General features: G+C 36.5%; 1 protein-coding gene across 17 annotated transcripts in view; it reads left to right on the forward strand.

Annotated features, from left to right (window-relative positions):
• Positions 1–18958, forward strand: part of STPG1 (sperm tail PG-rich repeat containing 1) — a 124889-nt gene that overhangs the window by 46107 nt on the left and 59824 nt on the right. The window lies entirely within an intron of this gene.

An 18958-nucleotide genomic window follows, 5' to 3' on the forward strand; every position in this document is an offset into this window, starting at 1 on the left:
AAAGTACACAAGTCATAATTGTACTGCTTAATGAATATTCACAAAGAAAACGCCACCCAAGTCACTACTCAGATCAATAAATAAACATTACCAGTATCCCAGAAGCCTTGCCCCTTCCCAGGCATTATTCCCCTTCTCTGCAAAGGCCAACACTATAGCTGTCCTGATTTCTAATACCATTAATTAATTTAGTCTGTTTTTTAACTTTATATAAATTGGAATTATACTTATGAAGTCTTTTTTCTCTCAGGCTTTTTTTTTTCTCAAGTTGTTGGAGGTTTTTAACTTCATATTGTTTCATGTATTGGTACTTTGTTCATTTTCATTGCTATAAAGATTTTTTTGTATGAATATACCACAGTTTATATATCCATTCTACTATTATAGGACATTTGGGTTGTTTCCGGTTTGGAGCTATTAGGAATAAAATTTCTATTACTATTCTTATACATGCCTTTCAGGATATATAAAAATTTATACATTCCTTGGATTTATATCAAGGAGTAGGATTGCTGCCATAGGGTGTGTTTAAGGATCAGCTTTAGATGATGTTACCAAACTCTGATGTAGTTGTGCCAGTTTTACTTCCAAGCAATGTATGAGAACATTGCTTGACATCCTTGCCAACATTTTTATCTTATAATGGTTTTAATTTGCTTTGCCCTTTAATCAGTGATAGTGAGCACTTTTTCATATGTTAATTGGCCATTTAGATACTCAGTTTTGAGAAGTGATAATTCAAGTATTTTATCCATTTTAGCTTTTCTGTCTTTTATTTCTTTATAGGAGTTCTTTAACCATTCTAAAATGGGTTAACTTGTTGTCTGTTGGTAAAGCAAATATCTTTCTCATCTATGACTTCCCTCTCCACTTTTTAATTGTGTTATTCAACAGAATCTATTAATTTTAATATAGAACTGTTAATCAATCTTTTCCTTTTTGGTTAGTGTTTATGTCTGTATTATTTAGAAAATCTGTGTTCACTCCAAGATAATTTCTTCTAGAAACTATTATTTTACCTTTCACATTTAGAACTACAAGTTCACTTAGAATTGTTTGTGTGTATGGTATATGTCAAGGTCATTTGCTATCAATATTTATGTATAATTGACCCAGCACTATCTATTAAAAAGATCGCTCTTTTGCTACTACTCTGCAGTGCTATCTTTGTCATAAATGAAGTCTCCATAAATGCAAGGATGCTTCTGAATTCTTTACTATGTTCAAATACCACATTTTAAATTATAGTAATTTTATAATAAATATCTTATCTAGCAGTATAAGTCCTTAAACTTTGTACTTTTTAAAAATTTCTCTTGGCTATTCATAGTCCTTTGCATTCCACATAAATTTTAGAATCAGCTTATTACTGTCCTAACAAAAAAATCCTCCTGTCATTTTGATTTGGATTGTACTGATTCTAGAAATCAATAATTTACATCTTTACAATATTGAGTTCCGTAATCCATGTATATCTTTTCTTTTATTTAAGTCTTTTTCATTTTCTTTGGTAATTTCTTGTATTTTTCATTGTGGAGGTCTTGAATCTCTTCATTATTTATTCTAGGCATTTGATTTTTTATGCTGTCATAAATGGTAATATTTTAATTTAATTTTCTAATTGTTTATTGCTGGCATAGAAATACAATTGATTTGTATCTTAACCTTGATTCCAGTGACCTTGCTAAATTCAACATTTATCTCGAATATGTTACCTATAGATTCTTTTGAAATTTCTCTATACATAATCTTGCCATATGCAAATAATGAGAGCTTTTATATTTTCTTTTCCCAGCCATATCATTTTATTCATTTCTCTTGACTTTTGTGCTGGCTAGAGAATGTCCGTACAATATGGAATAGAAGGATGTTAGCAGTTATCTTAGTTTCATTCCCTATCTCAGGGAAAAGTTTTTAATATTTCACTATTCAGTATCATGTTGATTAAAGATTTTAGTCATAGATACCTTTAATCAGATTAAGGAAATTTGCTTGTCTTCCTGACTTGCTAAGGCTTTTTAAAAAATAAAAGAATATTGGATTTTACAAAATGTTTTTCTCTGTTTATTGAACAGACAATTCACCCGAAAGGATATACAGATGACAAATAAGTACATGAAAAGATGTTCAGCATCATTTAATTTTTAAGGGAAAATTAAAAATCACAGTGAGATACCACTTCATACCTAATAGGATGCCTAAAATTAAAAAGACTGCCCAGGCTAAGTTTTGATAAGGATGTAAAGCAATGGGAATTTTCATATGCCATTAATGGGACTGTAAAAAGTTACAACTTTGGAAAACAGATTGGCAATTAGTTACAAAGTTAAACATATGACCTAACCATTCCACTCTTAGGTATTTACTCAAAGAAAATGAAAGCCTATGTCCATCCAAAGATTCGTACTCAAACGTTCATTTGTAATAGCCAAAAACTGGCAACGACTCAAATTTCTGTCAACAATGGATAAACAGTTGTCATATATCTATACTATGGAATACTGTTCAGCAATGAAGTATTGCTATTTTAACAACATGGATGAATCTCAAAATAATTATGCTGAGTGAGAGAAGCCAGACAAAAAAAGGAGTACATATTCCATGATTCCATTCCTAGTCTTGATTCCATTCTTAGTCTATTGAGACAATCATGTTTTCTTTTTCTGTTTGTTAATAGGCTGAATTACATTGATTGGCTTATATATTTATTTTATTTATTTATTTGTTTACATGGGCAGGCACCAGGAAATGAACCCTGGTCTCCAGCATGGCAGGCGAGAACTCTGCCAGTGACCCACCATGGCCCACCCTGCATTGATAGCTTTTGAATGTTAAATTGTCTCTGTATTCCAGGGATAAATGCCACTTGGTCATGACGAACTCTTTTTTTTTTTTTTTATATCATTGGGTCTGTTTGCTAAATGTCTTCTAAAGATTTCTACATCTAAGCTTATAATGGTCATTGATCTGTATTTTTTCTTTGTGTGGTTTTGATGTTAAAGTAGTTCTGGCCCCATAGAATGAGTTGGGAAGTGTCTTTTCTTTATCAGTTTTCTGGAAGAGATGGTAGAAAATTGTTTAATGAAATATTCTATAACTGTCAATTAGGTCAATTTAAGTGATAGTGTTGTTCAAGTTTTACAGATTCTTACTGATCTTGTTTACTTGTTTAAATTACTGAGACGAGTTTTGAAGTCTGATTGTAATTATGAAATTTTCTATTTCTTCTTGCAGTTCTAATTATTTTTGCTTCATGTATTTTTTTATCTCTTTTATTGGGTGTATCAGCATTTGGGGTTGTTGTATTCTCCTGAGGAACTGACCCCTTTATCATTTTGAAATGACTTGTTTTATCATAAAGAATATGTTTTGCTCTGAAATAGACTTTGTCCGGTATTAATATCTATCTTTCCTTTGATTAGCATTAGTATGGTATATTTTTTACAACTCTTTTACTTCTAACTTGCTTCTGGATCTATATTTAAAATAAGTTTCTTATAAGCAGCATATAGTTGGGCCTTTGTTACCCAGTCTATCAGCCTCTGCCTTTTAATTTGGGTTGTTTAGACTATTTATATTAATGTGATTATTAATATGTGGATTTAAGTCTACTATATTGCTATTTGCTTTCTCTTTGCCCATACGTTCTTTATTCACGTTTCCTTCTTTTTGTGTCTTCCTTTGTACTGAATATTTTTTATGCTTCTATTTTATCTCTTTGTTTGCTTATTGGCAATAATGCTTTGCAGTGTTTTTTAGTGGTTGCTTTAGAGTAGTTGTTGGCAAACATCTGCTCTTGAACCAAATCTAACCCACTGCCTACTTTTATAAATAAAGTTTTCTTGGGACATAGCTATGCTTTTTGTTTATGTTTCATGTATGGCTGCCTTTATTCTATAATTAAAGGCCTCAGTAGTTGCTGCAGAGACTGTATGGTCTGAAAAGCCTAAAAATATTAATATCTGGCCCTTTACAGAATAAGTTTGATGACCCTTACATTAAAGTTTATAGTATATATAATATATAACTTTGATTTATCGCTACCATCCAGTGATATAGTACTTCACATATGGTAAAAGAGCCTTACAGTAGTAAGAAGTAAGAAGTCCCCCCTCTTGACTTCTATGCTGTTGTTGTCAAACATATAAATTCTATATATCTTAAACTCTACAATATGTTATTATTAGTTTCGTATAAATAGCCAATTATCTTTAAAATAATTGAAATTTTATATTTAAATTTATTGTTATTCTTGTTGTGTTGTATTTACCCACCTAGTTACTATTTCCAGAACTCTTCATCTCTTCATTCCTTTATGTAGATTCAGATTTCCAACTGGTATCAATTTTTTCTGCCTATAGGACTTTCATCAACAATTCTTGTAGTTTCAGTTTGCTAGGGATTAATCTTTCTGCTTTTGTCCATCTCAAAAGTTTTTTATTCTGCCTTTCTTAAAACATTTTTTATTCTGAAATATATATACAAAAAAGCAATAATTTTCAAAGCACACTTCAACAAGCAGTTACAGAACAGACTTCAGAGTTTGTCATAGGTTACCATTCCATTATTTCAGATTTTTCCTTCTACCTGCTCCAAAATACTGGAAGCTAGAAGAAATATTAGTATACTGATTCAGCAGTCATATTCATTTGTTAAATCCTATTTTCTTTGTTATAACTCCTCCTTCTCCTTTGATCCTTCTTCCATTCTGTAGGGATCTTTGGGCAGTGCCTGTTCTGACTTCTTCATGTTGAGAAGGGGTGTTGACACTAAGGAATAGGAGGATGTATTTAGTTGATAATCTTGGAGAAGCTGGTCCCTTCCCTCTTGGTCTTAGGATTTACCTGGCCTAGGAACCCTCCAGAAATTATAGGTTCCAGGAAAGCAAACTTAAGTGCATGAAACTTTTATTGAGTCTCAGTTTGAGCTGTAGGTGTTCTTAAGAGTTAACAGCAGTGGGTGGTGTGACGGTGGCTCAGTGGCAGAATTCTGGCCTGCCATGCCGGAGACCTGGGTTTGATTCCAGTGCCTGACCATGAAAAAAAAAACAAACAAAAGGAGTTAACAGGAGTGATGTTGGTTGGCGTTTAGCAAACCATGGCAATTAGCACTATCTAACTGATGCTTGCATAAGAGCAGCCTCCCAGAGTAGCCTCTTGACTTTGATTTTTCTTAGCTATATAGTGTTTTAATTATTTATTTATTTTTATTGATATTTATTATATATTTACATACCATGTAATCATCCAAAGTGTATAATCAGTGATTCACAATATCATTATTTAGCTGTACATTTATAACAATCGACTTTTTTTGTGAAAAATAACATATATACAAAAAAAGCAATAAATTTCAAAACATACCTCATAACAATTTGCTGAAGAACAGATTTCAGAGTTTGGTACAGGTTGCAGTTCCACAATTTTAAGTTTTTACTTTTATCTGCTCTAAGATACTGGAGACTAAAAGAAATATCAATTTAATGATTCAGCAGTCATACTCATTTGTTTACCCTTACCTTCTCTGTATAACTCTACCATCATCTTTCATCTTTATCCCACCATTTAGGGGTATTTCGGCTATGCCATTCTAACTTTTTCATCTTGGAAGGGGCTGTTGATAATATGGGATATGGGGATGAACCCATTGATGTTGTATAGAGGCTGGACCCTCTGCATTTCAGGACTTACCTGGTCCAGGGACCCATCTGGAGATTGTAGGTTTCTGGAAAGTTATCCTAGTGCAGGAAACCTTTGTAGAATCTTGACACCCAAGGTGTGCTTTAGGATTGACAGGAATGGTTTTGTTTGGGGTTTGGAAAGTTATGATAGGTAGCAATATCTAACTGAAGCTTGCGTAAGGGTGACCTCCAGAGTAGCCTCTCAACTCTATGAACTCTTAGCCACTGATACCTTATTTGTTATACTTTTTTCTCCCTTTTGGTCAAGATGGCATTGTTGATCCCATGGTGCCAGGGCCAGGCTCATCCCTGGGAGTCATCTCCAATGCCACTAGGAGACTTTCACCCCTGGATATCATAGGAGAGACTTTCACCCCCCCACATAGGGGGGAGGGCAATGATTTCACTTGCAAATTTGGGCTTATATAGAGAGAGGCCACATCTGAGCAACAAAAGAGGTCCTCTGGAAATAACTCAGGCATACCTATAGATGGGCTAAGCTTCTCCACTACATTCATAAGGTTCATAAGAACAAGATTCAAGATCAAGGGCTTGGCCTATCAATTTGGGTGTCCCTAAAGTTTGACACAGTATCAGGAGTTTCCCAGGTGGTAAAGTTTAATAGTTCCATATTTTTTTCTCCCATCCCTCAAGGGACTTTGCCAATACTTTTTGATTATCTGCTTAATATACTCTGGGATGTATCCAGGCACTACATTCAGTTATACAGGATTACAGGCTCTCATTGTTATTCTGGGCTCCTTATGTTTGTATTGTTTAAATGATCTATCCAGACAGGTTGAGTTAGATTATGTGCTACAGAAAATTTAGGTTCTGGACAAATAAACCTTTCTTCCTTTGGTCTCAAAGATTAGATGAAGTTCTAAAATATATACAATGTCTTCCTTACCTCTGTATTATGAATTACCTTAATACCAACGTGATCAGCTTCCTTCTTATCTCTAAATACCAGGTTTTATATATATATATATAAAATAACCTCTCAAAATCCAGAAATAACAATTACCACTCCAGACTAATTGTGACTGCTATCAGAGCTTACAATCTAGGCCCCTGTTTATTATATGTATTTTCTAAATGAGACCATACAATATTTGCTATTTTTTTAATTTCAATATTTTTATCGTAAAAACTTAACATACTAACATATATTCTTGACATAAAAACATTCCATACGTGGTGTACAATCAGTGGATCACAATATCATCACAAAGTTGTATATTCTTCACTGTGATCATTTTTTGAACATTTGCATCACTCTGGCAGAAGAAATAAAATGAAAAATGAAAAAACTCATATATACCATACCACTCACCCTCCCTCTCATTGACCGCTACTGTTTCCATCTACCCAATTTATTTTACCCTTTGTCTCCCCTATTATTTATTTATTTATTTATTTTTATCCATGTACTTTACTCATCTGTCCACACCCTAGATATAAGGAGCATCAGACACAAGGGCCTCACAATCACATAGTCACATTGTAAGTGTTATATCTTTATACAGTTGTCTTCAAGAATCTTGGCTACTGGCATACAGCTAAACAGTTTCAGGTACTTCCCTCTAGCCACTCCAATATACCATAAACTAAAAAGGGATGTCTGTATAGTGCATAAGAATAACCTCCAGGATAACCTCTTGACTCAGTTTTGAATCTCTCAGCCACTGAAACTTTATTTTATCTCATTTCTCTCTTCCTCCTTTTGGTCAAGAAGGCTTTCTCAATCTCTTGATGCCAGGTCCTAGCTTATACCAGGCTTTCTGTCCCACATTGCCAGGGAGATTAATACCCCTGGGAGTCATGTCCCATGTAGCAGGGGAAGGCAATGAGTTCATGTGCTGAGTTGGCTTAGAGAGAGAAACCACATCTGAGCGACAAAAGAGGTTCTCTGGGGGTGACTCTTAGGCCTAATTTTTAGTAGGCTTAGCCTGTCCTTTGCAGGAATGAGTTTTGTAGGGGCAAACCCGAAGATTAAGGGCTCAGCCTATTGATTTGGGTGAACCCACTGCTTGCGAGAATATCAGGAATTCTCCAGATGGGGATGCTGAATTTTCCCCCTTTCTTCCCATTTCCCCAAGGGGACTTTGTAAAATCTACTTTATTCACTGTTCAAATCACTCTGGTATTTATCAGGGCATCACACTAACCTGGACAAACCTACAAAATCTCATGCCCTACCTAAGGTTCCACGTACTTATGGTGTTCAACCAAACTGTTTATATACGTTAAATTAAGAAATGCATTAGTCAAAATATAAATTTTGCAACAAATAAACATTTCTTGCCTTAGTCTCACATAGAAGTTGAAGTTTTAAAATATGAATGACCATCTGTTTTCAACACCTTGCTATTGACATTCCTTTGTTCTTCCTCATGCAAAAACATTTTTAAATTTGTACATTTAGGCACTATCATTATACACTCTAGGCATTCCTAGATTTTACCATCTCAGTCTTTATCATCTATCTTTCCTTCTGGTTTCATATATGCCCCTAGCCCTCCTCCCTCTATCATTCTCACATTGAGCTTCATTCAGTTATTTACATTATTGTGCTACAATCGGGCAGTGTTGAACTATCCATTTCTGAATTTCTTTTTGTTTTATTTGTTTTTAATCAGACGACTAGATTTAATTTCTGAATTTTTACAATCAGTCCTATTGCACATTCTGTATCCCTGCAGCTCCAACTACCCAATCTCTACCCTATTTCTATCTCCTGATAACCTCTGTTCTTAACAAAATTCTCCAAGTTCACACATTAATGTTAGTTCATATTAGTGAGACCATACAGTATTTGTCCTTTGGTTTGTAGCTAATCTCACTCAGCATAATGTCCTCAGGTCCATCCACATTGTTACATGATTCATGACTTTATTCTGTTTTACAGCTGCATAACATTCCATCATATGTATACACCACAGCTTGTTTAGTCACTCATCTGTTGATGAACATTTGGGCTGTTTCTATCTCTTGGCAGTTGTAAATAATGCTGCTATAAATGTATACAAGTGTCTGTTTGTGTCCTTGCCCTCATATTCTCTGAGTAGATAACTAGCAGTGGTATTGCCGGATCGTATGGCAATTCTATTCTTAGCTTCCCGAGGAACCGCCAAACTGCCTTCCACAGCGGTTGTACCATTTGACATTCCCACCAACAGTGGATAAGTATGCGTCTTTCTCCACATCCTCTCCAGCACTTGTCATTTTCTGTTTTATTGATAATGGCCATTCTTGTGGGTGTGAGATGGTATCTCATTGTGGTTTTGATTTGCATTTCCCTAATGGCCAGGGAAGCTGAGCATCTTTTCATGTGCTTTTTAGCCATTTGTATTTCCTCTTCTGAGAAGTGTCTGTTCATGCCTTTTGCCCATTTTTTTAAATTGTATTGTTTGTCTCTTTGTTGTTAAGTTGCGCAATCTCTTTATATATTCTGATACTACACCCTTATCTGATATGTCGTTTCCAAATATTGTCTCCCATTGTGTTGGCTACCTTTTTACTTTCTTGACAAAGTTCTTTGAATCACAAAAGTGTTTAATTTTGAGGACTTCCTATTTATCTATTTCTTTCTTCAATGCTTATGCTTTGAGTGTAAGATCTAGGAAACTGCCTCCTATTACAAGTTTTAGGAGATATTTCCCTACATTTTCTTCTAAAAGTTTTATTGTCTAAGCTCTAATGTTTAGGTCTTTGATTCAGTTTTGTTTGTTTGTTTTTTTCACTTTTAAAAAACTTTTTATTGTAATAACATATATACAACTCTACATTTTCCAAGTTTAACCACTTTCGAGTGTACAATTTAGTGTTATTAATTACATTTCCAATACAGTGCTACCATCATCAACATCCATCACCCAAATTTTTCATCACTTCAAACAGAAACTCTGCACCTGTTAAGCAATAAGCTCTTTTTACTCTGATTTTCCTGAAGATTGTGACTGATCCATTTTATTCCCTTTTAGTTGTGTCCATAGTATATATATATATATATATATATATATATATATATATATATACATTCTCTCCATTTAGATTTCTATTTTTATTTCCATCATATTTTTCTGATCATGCTTATCATACTAGATATTGAATTTCTGTTCAGTGTCATTCTTTTTTTTTTAAACTTTTTTTTATTGTATAGTATAACATATATACAAAGCAAAGAAATAAAAAAGCAATAGTTTTCAACGCACTCTTCAAAAAATGATTACAGGATAGATCCCAGAGTTTGTCATGGGCTACCATATGATCCTTTCATAGTTTTCCTTCTAGCTGCTCCAGAATATAGGAGGCTAGAGAACTTAAATACTTTTTTATCATCACAATCGACTTTTTTTCCTTCTTTTTTTTGTGAACAATAACATATATACAAAAAGTTATAAATTTCCAAGCACAGCACCACAACTAGTTGTAGAACATATTTCAGACTTTGACATGGGTTACAAATTTCACAATTTTAGGTTTTTGCTTCTAGCTGCTCTGAAATACTGGAGACTAAAAGAGATATCAATTTAATGATTCAGCATTCATATTCATTTGTTAAGTCCTATCTTCTGTGTATAATTCCACCATCACCTTTGGTCTTTCCATACCTCTCATTAGGGTTGTTTGGGCTATGGCAGTTCTAAATTTTTGATACTGGAAGGGTCTGTCACTAATATGGGGTAGGGAGATGGAACTATCTGATGTTCTGAGGTTGCACTATGTTTCAGGACTTATCTGGACCGGGGAACTATCTGGGGGTTGTAGGTTTCTGGAAAGTTACTCTAGTGCCTGGAACCCTTGTGGAATCTTATAAATTGCCCTAGGTATTTTTTTAGGATTGGCTGGAATGGTACTGGTTGGGTGTTGGCAGGTTATGATAAGTAGCAAGGTCTACCTGAAGCTTGGATAAGAGCCTCCAGAGTAGCCTCTCAACTTTATTTGAACTCTCTCTGCCACGTTTGATCCATTTTGAGTTAATTTTTGTATGGGATGTGAGATATGGATCCTCTTTCATTCTTTTGCATGTGGATATCCAATTCTCTAGCCATCATTATGAAGAGACTGTTCTGTCCCAGGTGAGTTGGCTTGACTGCCTTATCAAAGATCAGTTGTCCATAGAGGGTCTATATCTGACACTCTGTTTGATTCCATTATTCAGTATATCTATCTTTACACCAGTACCATACTGTTTTTGACACTGTCGCTTCATAATACACCTTAAAGTCAGGTAGTGTATGTCCACTGACTTCACTTTTCTTTCTCAAGATATTTTTAGCTATTCAGGCCACCCTGCAGTCCCAGGTAAATTTGGTTATTGGTTTTTCTATTTTGCAAAGTAAGTTTGTTGGATTTTAATTGGTATTGCATTGAATCTATAAATCAATTTAGGTAGAATTGACATTTTAACTATATTTAGTATTCCAATCCATGGACACAGTATGCTTTTCCATTTATTTAGGTCGTCTGTGATTTCTTTTAGCAGTTTCTTGTAGTTTTCTTTGTATAAGTCTTCTGTATCCTTAGTTAAATTTGTTCCTAAATATTTTATTCTTTTGGTTGCAATTGTAAATGGAATTTTTTTGTTGATTTCCTCCACAGATTGCTCATTACTAGTGTATAGAAACATTACAGATTTTTGAGTATTTAACTTGTAACCTGCCGCTTTGCAGTACTCATTTATTAGCTCTAGTAGTTTTGCTATGGATTTTTGGGGGGTTTTGACATACAGTATTATATCATCTGCAAACAGTGAGAGTTTTACTTCTTCCTTTCCAATTTTGATGCCTTATATATGTATTTTTTCTTGTCTAATTGCTTTGGCTAGAACTTCCAACACAATGTTGAAATACAGTGGTGACAGTGAACTTCCTTGTCTTGTTCCTGATCTTAGGAACAAGGTTTCAGTCTTTCCCCATTGAGAATGTGTGTTTTTCATATATTCCCTTTATCATGTACAGGAAGTTCCCTTCTATTCCTATCTTTTGAAGTGTTTTCAACAAGAAAGGGTGTTGAATTTTGTCAGATGCCTTCTCTGCATGTCAAGATGAACATGTGGTTGTTCTGCTTTGATTTGTTGATATGGTGTATTACATTAATTGATTTTCTTATGTTGAATCATCCTTGCATACCTGGGATGAATCCTACTTGGTCATGGTATATAATTCTTTTAATGTGCTGCTGGATTCCATTTGCTAGAATTTTGTTGAGGATTTTTGCATCTATATTCATTAGAGAGTTTGGTCTGTAGTTTTCTTTTTTTGTAATATCTTTGTCTGGCTTTGGTATGAGGGTGATGTTGGCTTCGTAGGATGAGTTAGGTAGCTTTCCCTCCTCTTCAATTTTTTTGAAGAGTTTGAGCAGGATTGGTACTAATTCTTTCTAGAATGTTTGGTAGAATTCACATGTGAAGCCATCTGGTCCTGGACTTTTCTTTTGGGGGAGCTTCTTAATGATGGATTCAATTTCTTTACTTGTGATTGGTTTGTTGATATCATCTATTTCTTTTCAAGTCAGTGTTGGTTGTGCATGCCTTTCTAGGAAGTTGTCCATTTCATCTACGTTTCTAGTTTATTAGCATAAAGTTGTTCATGGTATCCTCTCATTACCTCCTGTATTTCTGTGGGGTCAGTGGTTATGTCTTCCATTTATAATTTAATTTATTTGAATCCTCTCTCTTCTTCTTTTTGTGAACCTTGCTAAGGGTCCATCAATTTTATTGATTTTCTCAGAGAACCAACTTCTGGTTTTGTTGATTTTCTCGATTGTTTTCATGTCTCAATTTCATTTATTTCTGCTCTAATCTTCATTATTTCTTTCCTTTTGTTTGTTTTGGGATTAGTTGGGATTAGTTTGCTGTTCTCCAATTCTTCCAAGTGAACAATTCAATTTTTGCTCTTCTTCTTGTGCTGATTTGAAAGGATGTATGTCCCCTAGAAAAGCCATGTTTTAATCAAAAATCCCATTCATAAAGGTAGAATAATCCCTATTCAATACTGTATGTTTGAAACTGAAATCAGATCATCTCCCTGGATATGTGATTTAATCAAGAGTGGTTCTTAAACTGGATTAGGTGACGACATGTCTCCACCCATTTGGGTGGGTCTTGATTAGTTTCTGGAGCCTGATAAAAGAGGAAACATTTTGGAGAATGAAGGAGATTCAGAGAGAGCAGAGAATGCTGCAGCACCACGAACCAGAGAGTCCACCAGCCAGTGACTTTTGGAGATGAAGAAGGAAAATGCCTTCCAGGGGGCTTCATGAAACCTGAAGCCAGGAGAGAAAGCTAGCAGATGATGCCGTGCTTGCCATGTGCCCTTCCAGCTGAGAGAAAAGCCCTGACTGTGTTCACCATGTGCCTTCTCACTTGAGAGAGAAACCCTGAACTTCATCAGCCTTCTTGAACCAAGGTATCTTTCCCTGGATGGATACTTTTGATTGGACATTTCTATAGACTTGCTTTAATTGGGACATTTTCTTGGCCTTAGAACTGTAAATGAGCAACTTATTAAATTCCCCTTTTAAAAAAGCCATTCCATTTCTGGTGTATTGTGTTCTGGCAGCTAGCAAATTAGAACAGATTTTGCTACCAGAGAGTGGGGTGCCGCTGCTGCAGTTTACAAATACCAAACATGTTGGAATGGCTTTTTAAATGGGTAAGGGGAAGAATCTGGGGGAGTATGAGGACCTTGACAGAGAAGGCCTAGAATGCTTTGAAGAGACTGGTGGTAGAAATGTGGATTCTAACGATACTTCTAACCAGGCTCTAGACAGAAATGAGGCATGTGCTATTGCAGACTGGAAGGAAGGCAATCCTTGTTTTAAAATAGCAGATAATCTGGCAAAATTGATGAGTGGCTTTGACTGGAAGGCAGATTTTAAAAGCCATGAACTTGGATATTTCGCCAAAGAGATCTCCAAATTAAATGTGGAAAGTACAGCCTGGTTTCTCCTCACAGCTTATAGTGAAATGTGACAGGAGAGAGATATGCTGAAAACTGAACTCTTGAGTACAAAGAAACCAGAAATTGATGTCCTGGAAAATTCTGGGCCTCCAGAAAGGGAGACCGCAGAGAATAGTGCCTTGTGTGAGGATTTAACCAAATGTGGAACCAGTCAGCCATTTCAGAGAAAGCCAGGATTGGAGATGGAGTTATCCAGGAAGGATTTGTGGAAACTCCTTATGTCTAATGAGTGTGATCCAAAGCTACTTCATAGAAAGCCAACGAGAGTGCTGTGGGACCTGTATAAACAGAGCCATTGCCTGTCTGGACTGGGGGGTTCAGAGAAGGGACACATTGGAGGAAAAACAACTTCAGAGGCAAAACCGTGGAGGCTGAGGTCTGAAGTCAAAAAGCTTTGGGCCAGGAGAGCGGACTTATACAAGCCTGTGAAGAGGGTGAGGTTCCCTGGAAGGCAGAGGATGGGCCTTCCACCTCATTTTAGTGGAAGAGTCATGCCGCCTCAGGCCTTGGAGAGGGTGGAGCACATTCCTTGGGGTTTGGGGAGAGTCTGGCTGCCGCCGCATGGTGGGGTTGAGCATGTGCCCCGGAGATGGCAGAGAACTTGGAAAAGGTGGAGCTGAGAAAAAGGTGGTCTCCCCAGTGTCCCCCAAGGTTGTGTTTGGAGAGAGGCAGGCCTCTGCGTAGGCCCTTAGAAAGAGCGGGACTGCTGTTTTCTAAAACTCCAAAGATAAATGACTCTCAGACTTTGAAATCTAATGGACTTTGCCCTGCGGGTTTTCAAAACTGCTTGGGTCCTGTGAACCCTGTGTTCCTTCCTCTCTTTGGAATGGGTATATGTATCCTATGACTGTTCCTCTTTTGTATGTTGGCAGCAAGTAACTTGTTTGGAGTTTTTATAGATCCAGAGAGAGGATAATTTTGCCTTAGAACAGACTATGCCTGTAACTAACTTTGATAGGAGTTTGTATGTTTCTAACCTTGTATTTCATGTGTATTGCTACTGAAATGCTTTAAGGATTTCTGATATTGTTATTAAACTAACATATTTTGTATATGGTGAAAACATGTCTTTTTTAGGGTCCAGAGGGTGGAATGTGCTGATTTGAAAGGATGTATGTCCCCTAGAAAAGCCATGTTTTAATCAAAATCCCATTTCATAAAGTTAGAATAATCCCTATTCAATTCTGTATATTTGAAACTGAAATCAGAAACTGAAATCCCTGGAGATATGATTTAATCAAGAGTGGTTGTTAAATTGGATTAGGTGATGACATGTCTCCACCCATTTGGGTGGGTCTTGATTAGTTTCTGGAGCCTGATAAAAGAGGAAACATTTTGGAGAATGAAGAAGATTCAGAGAGAGCAGAGAATGCTGCAGCACTACGAAGCAGAGAGTCCACCAGCCAGTAACTTTTGGAGATGAAGGAAAATGCCTTCCAGGGGGCTTCATGAACCTGTAACCCAGGAGAGAAAGCTAGCAGATGATGCCATGCTCACCATGTGCCCTTCCAGCTGAGAGAAAAGCCCTGACTGTGTTCACCATGTGCCTTCTCACTTGAGAGAGAAACCCTGAACTTCATCAGCCTTCTTGAACCAAGGTATCTTTCCCTGGATGGATACTTTTGATTGGACATTTCTATAGACTTGCTTTAATTGGGATATTTTCTCAGCCTTAGAACTGTAAATGAGCAACTTATTAAATTCCCCTTTTAAAAAAGCCATTCCATTTCTGGTATATTGCATTCCTGCAGCTAGCAAACTAGAACACTTCTTTTTTGATATAGGTATTTAGGGCCATAAAATTACCTGTTAGCACTGCCTTTGCAGAATCCCATAAATTTGGATATGCTGTGTTTTCATTTTCATTTGCCTCAAGATATTTACTGATTTCTCTGTAATTTCTTCCTTGACCCCATTGTTTGTCTAAGAGTGTATTGTTGAGCCTCCATTTATTTGTGAATTTTCTGGCACTCTACTTGTTATTGATTTCCAACTTCATTCCTTTATGATCTGAGAAAGTGTATTGTGTGATTTCAATCTTTTTAAATTTATTGAGACTTGCTTTGTGACCCAGCCTAAGGTCTATCCTTGGGAATGATCCATGAGCACTTGAGAAAAAGATGTATCCTGCTATTGTGGGGTATGCAATAAATGTCTGTTAAGTCTAGTTAATTTATTGTATGTGCTGGTTTGAAAGGATGTATGGACCCTAGAAAAGCCATGTTTTAATCTAAATCCCATTTCATAAATGCAGAATAATCCCTATTCAATATTGTATGTTTGAATCTGTAATCAGATAATCTCCCTGGAGATGTGATTTAATCAAGTGTGGTTGTTAATCTGGATTAGGTAGAGGCATGTCTCCACCCATTTGGGTGAGTCTTGACTAGTTTCTGAAGTCCTATAAAAGAGGAATCATTTTGGAGAATGAAGGAGATTCACAGAGAGCAGAGCAAAATGACATTGCCACAAGAAGGGGAAGTCCAGTACCAGTGACCTTTGGAGATGAAGAAGGAAAATGCCTCCCAGGGAGCTTCATGAAACAGGAAGCCAGGAGAAAAAGCTAGCAGATGATGCCGTGTTTGCCATGTGCTCTTCCAGATGAGAGAGGACCCCTGACTGTGTGTGCCATGTGCCTTCTCACTTGAGAGAGAAACCCTGAACTTCATCGGCCTTGTTGAACCAAGGTATCTTTTCCCTGGATGCCTTAGATTGGACCTTTTTATAGACTTGTTATAATTGGGACAGTTTCTTGGCCTTAGAACTGTAAATTAGCAACTTATTAAATTCCCTTTTTAAAAGCCATTCCATTTTTGGGTTACTGCATTCTGGCAGCTAGCAAACTAGAACATTGTATTATTCAAATTCTCTGTTTCTTTATTGATTCTCTGTCTAGATGTTCTGTCCATTAATGAGAGTGGGGAATTGAAGTCTCCAACTATTATGGTAGATATGTCTATTTCTCTTTTCAGTGTTTTTGGTGTTTGCCTTATGTATTTTGGAGCTCTCTGGCTCAGTGCATAAATATTTATGATTATTATGTCTTCTTGTTGAATTGTCCCTTTTATTAATACATAGTATTCTTCCTTGTGTCTTTTAATTGTCTTGCATTTGAAGTCTAATTGTTGGATATTAGTATAGCTACTCCTGCTCTTTTCTGATTGTTGTTTGCATGAAATATCTTTTCCCATCCTTTCACTTTCAACCAATGTTTGTCCTTGGGTCTAAAATGCATCTCCTATAGACAACATATAGATGGGTCCTGTTTTCTAATCCATTCTGCCAGTCTGTGTCTTTTGATTGGGGAGTTTAACCCATTAACATTTAGTGTTATTACTATAATGGCAGTACTTTCTTCTACCATTTTGCCTTTTGGATTTTGTTTGTCATATCTATTTTTTTCTTTTTTTACCTTTACTGATAGTCTTCCTTTCTATGCTCTTCTCCACCCCTCTCTCTCCTGTCTTTTCCCAATTGCCTCTAGTGCTCCCTTTAGTATTTCTTGTAGAGCCAGTCTCTTGGTCACAAATTCTGTCAGCAATTTTTGTCTGAAAATGTTTTCATTTCCCCCTCATTTTTGAAGGACAGTTTTGCTGGATATAGAATTCTTGTTGGCAGTTTTTCTCTTTTAGAATCATAAATGTATGATACCCTTGTCTTCTCATCTCTATGGTTTCTGCTGAGAAATCTATGCATAATCTTATTGGGTTTCTCTTGTATGTGATGGATTGCTTTTCTCTTGCTGCTTTCAAAATTCTCTCTTTCTCTTTGACATATCACTTTCTGTTTAGTAAGTATCTTGGAATATGTCTGTTTGGATCTATTCTGTTTAGGATACACTACACTTCTTGGATCTGTAATTTTAAGTCTTTCATAAGACTTAATTTTCAGTGATAATTTTCTCTATTAGTCTTTCTCCTCCTTTTCACTTCTCTTCTCCTTCTGGGATACCCACATGTATATTCCTATGCTTCATGTTGTCATTCAGTTCCCTGAGTCCCTGCTCATATTTTCTCATTCTTTTCTTTTGGATTTCAGATATTGTGTCCTCCAGTTCACTAATCCTTTTTCTGCCTCTTGAAATCTAACATTGTAGGTTTTCACTGTTTCCTTTGACTGGGCCATATCTTCAATTTTCTTAGTATGACTCTTTTTTTTTTTTGCTGGTGTCTAGGCATTTAATTTCCTTAATTAGTTTGTTCTGGAGATTATTTTCACTCTTTTACTTAGGTTTTTCTTGCTGGTTGGTTTTGTTCTCTATCTGTTCTTTGACATTCAGTTCAGCTTATTCTAGACCTCTAGCATAGGTTTTGTTTAATGGATCAGAATTTTTCAGTTCTTGTTTTCTTGCTTCTTGCCCTACCTGTATGGAGTCTTTTTTTTTCCTTAAGAGGGTCTACTTAGATATTATAGATTCCAGTCAGATTTTCCCAGACCAGACAGGCCTTGTCTCAGAAGGAAAGAGTCGTCTGCATTAGTTTTCCCTGAGGGTGGCACCCAGCAGGTTGACAGACTTTCCTATGAAGCCTCTACACTCTGTGTTTTTCCTGTCCTGCCTAGTACATGGTGCTTGTCTGCCTGTGGGTCCCACCAGCAGAAAGTGATGCCGTACCTTTAACTTCAGCAGAGTTTCTTTCCTGTGGGTGTGGTTGAGACAGAGAAGAGGTTGTAGGCTGGCTTTCATTGCTTCAGTTTTCCAGCCCCTGGGGTCTGAATTCCTTGAGGGAGGGATTCCACCTGAGCTGGGCCCCACCCCTCTTCTAGGTAAGGCGCAGCCTCCAGGGAATTAATTCCTTTCACCTGACCAGCCTCTTTGTCTCTCAAACAAGCTTAATTCTGCCCTTACCTGGGGCAGTTGGAGCCTGAGAAGCTTTGCAGTTCTATCTAATGTGCAGCTAAGCAGTAGAAACAAAGCAAAAAAAAAAAAAAAAAAAGTCCTTTTCAGAGCAGGACCCCCATTCCTTGGGTTTATTAATCAAGAGCTTAAGTTGGTACGTTGGAGATACTCCAGGTCCTATGTGCCCCCCCCCCCCCTTTTCAAGTATTTTGTGCTGTCCGATCCAAAAAACTCTGGGTTGTTTTTTTTTTTCTGTCAGCCCTGTCCACTCTGTGCTGAGGCATACCTAGTAACTTTAGCTCTTATTCAAGGTTTATCTGAGCTGGGGGCCTATTTTCAGTGGTCAGAAATTGTTACTTAATTCCACAATTGGAGCTTGGTTGAGCTCAGCCCCTGCTGCTAGTAAAGTCCCTTTCCTTTCCCCTCTGGGAACCAGCCTGTGGGGGAGGGGCGCTGGCCTCTGTGGCTTGG

Source organism: Tamandua tetradactyla, chromosome 2 (genome assembly GCF_023851605.1).
Source record: "Tamandua tetradactyla isolate mTamTet1 chromosome 2, mTamTet1.pri, whole genome shotgun sequence".
Taxonomy (NCBI): Eukaryota; Metazoa; Chordata; class Mammalia; order Pilosa; family Myrmecophagidae; genus Tamandua; species Tamandua tetradactyla.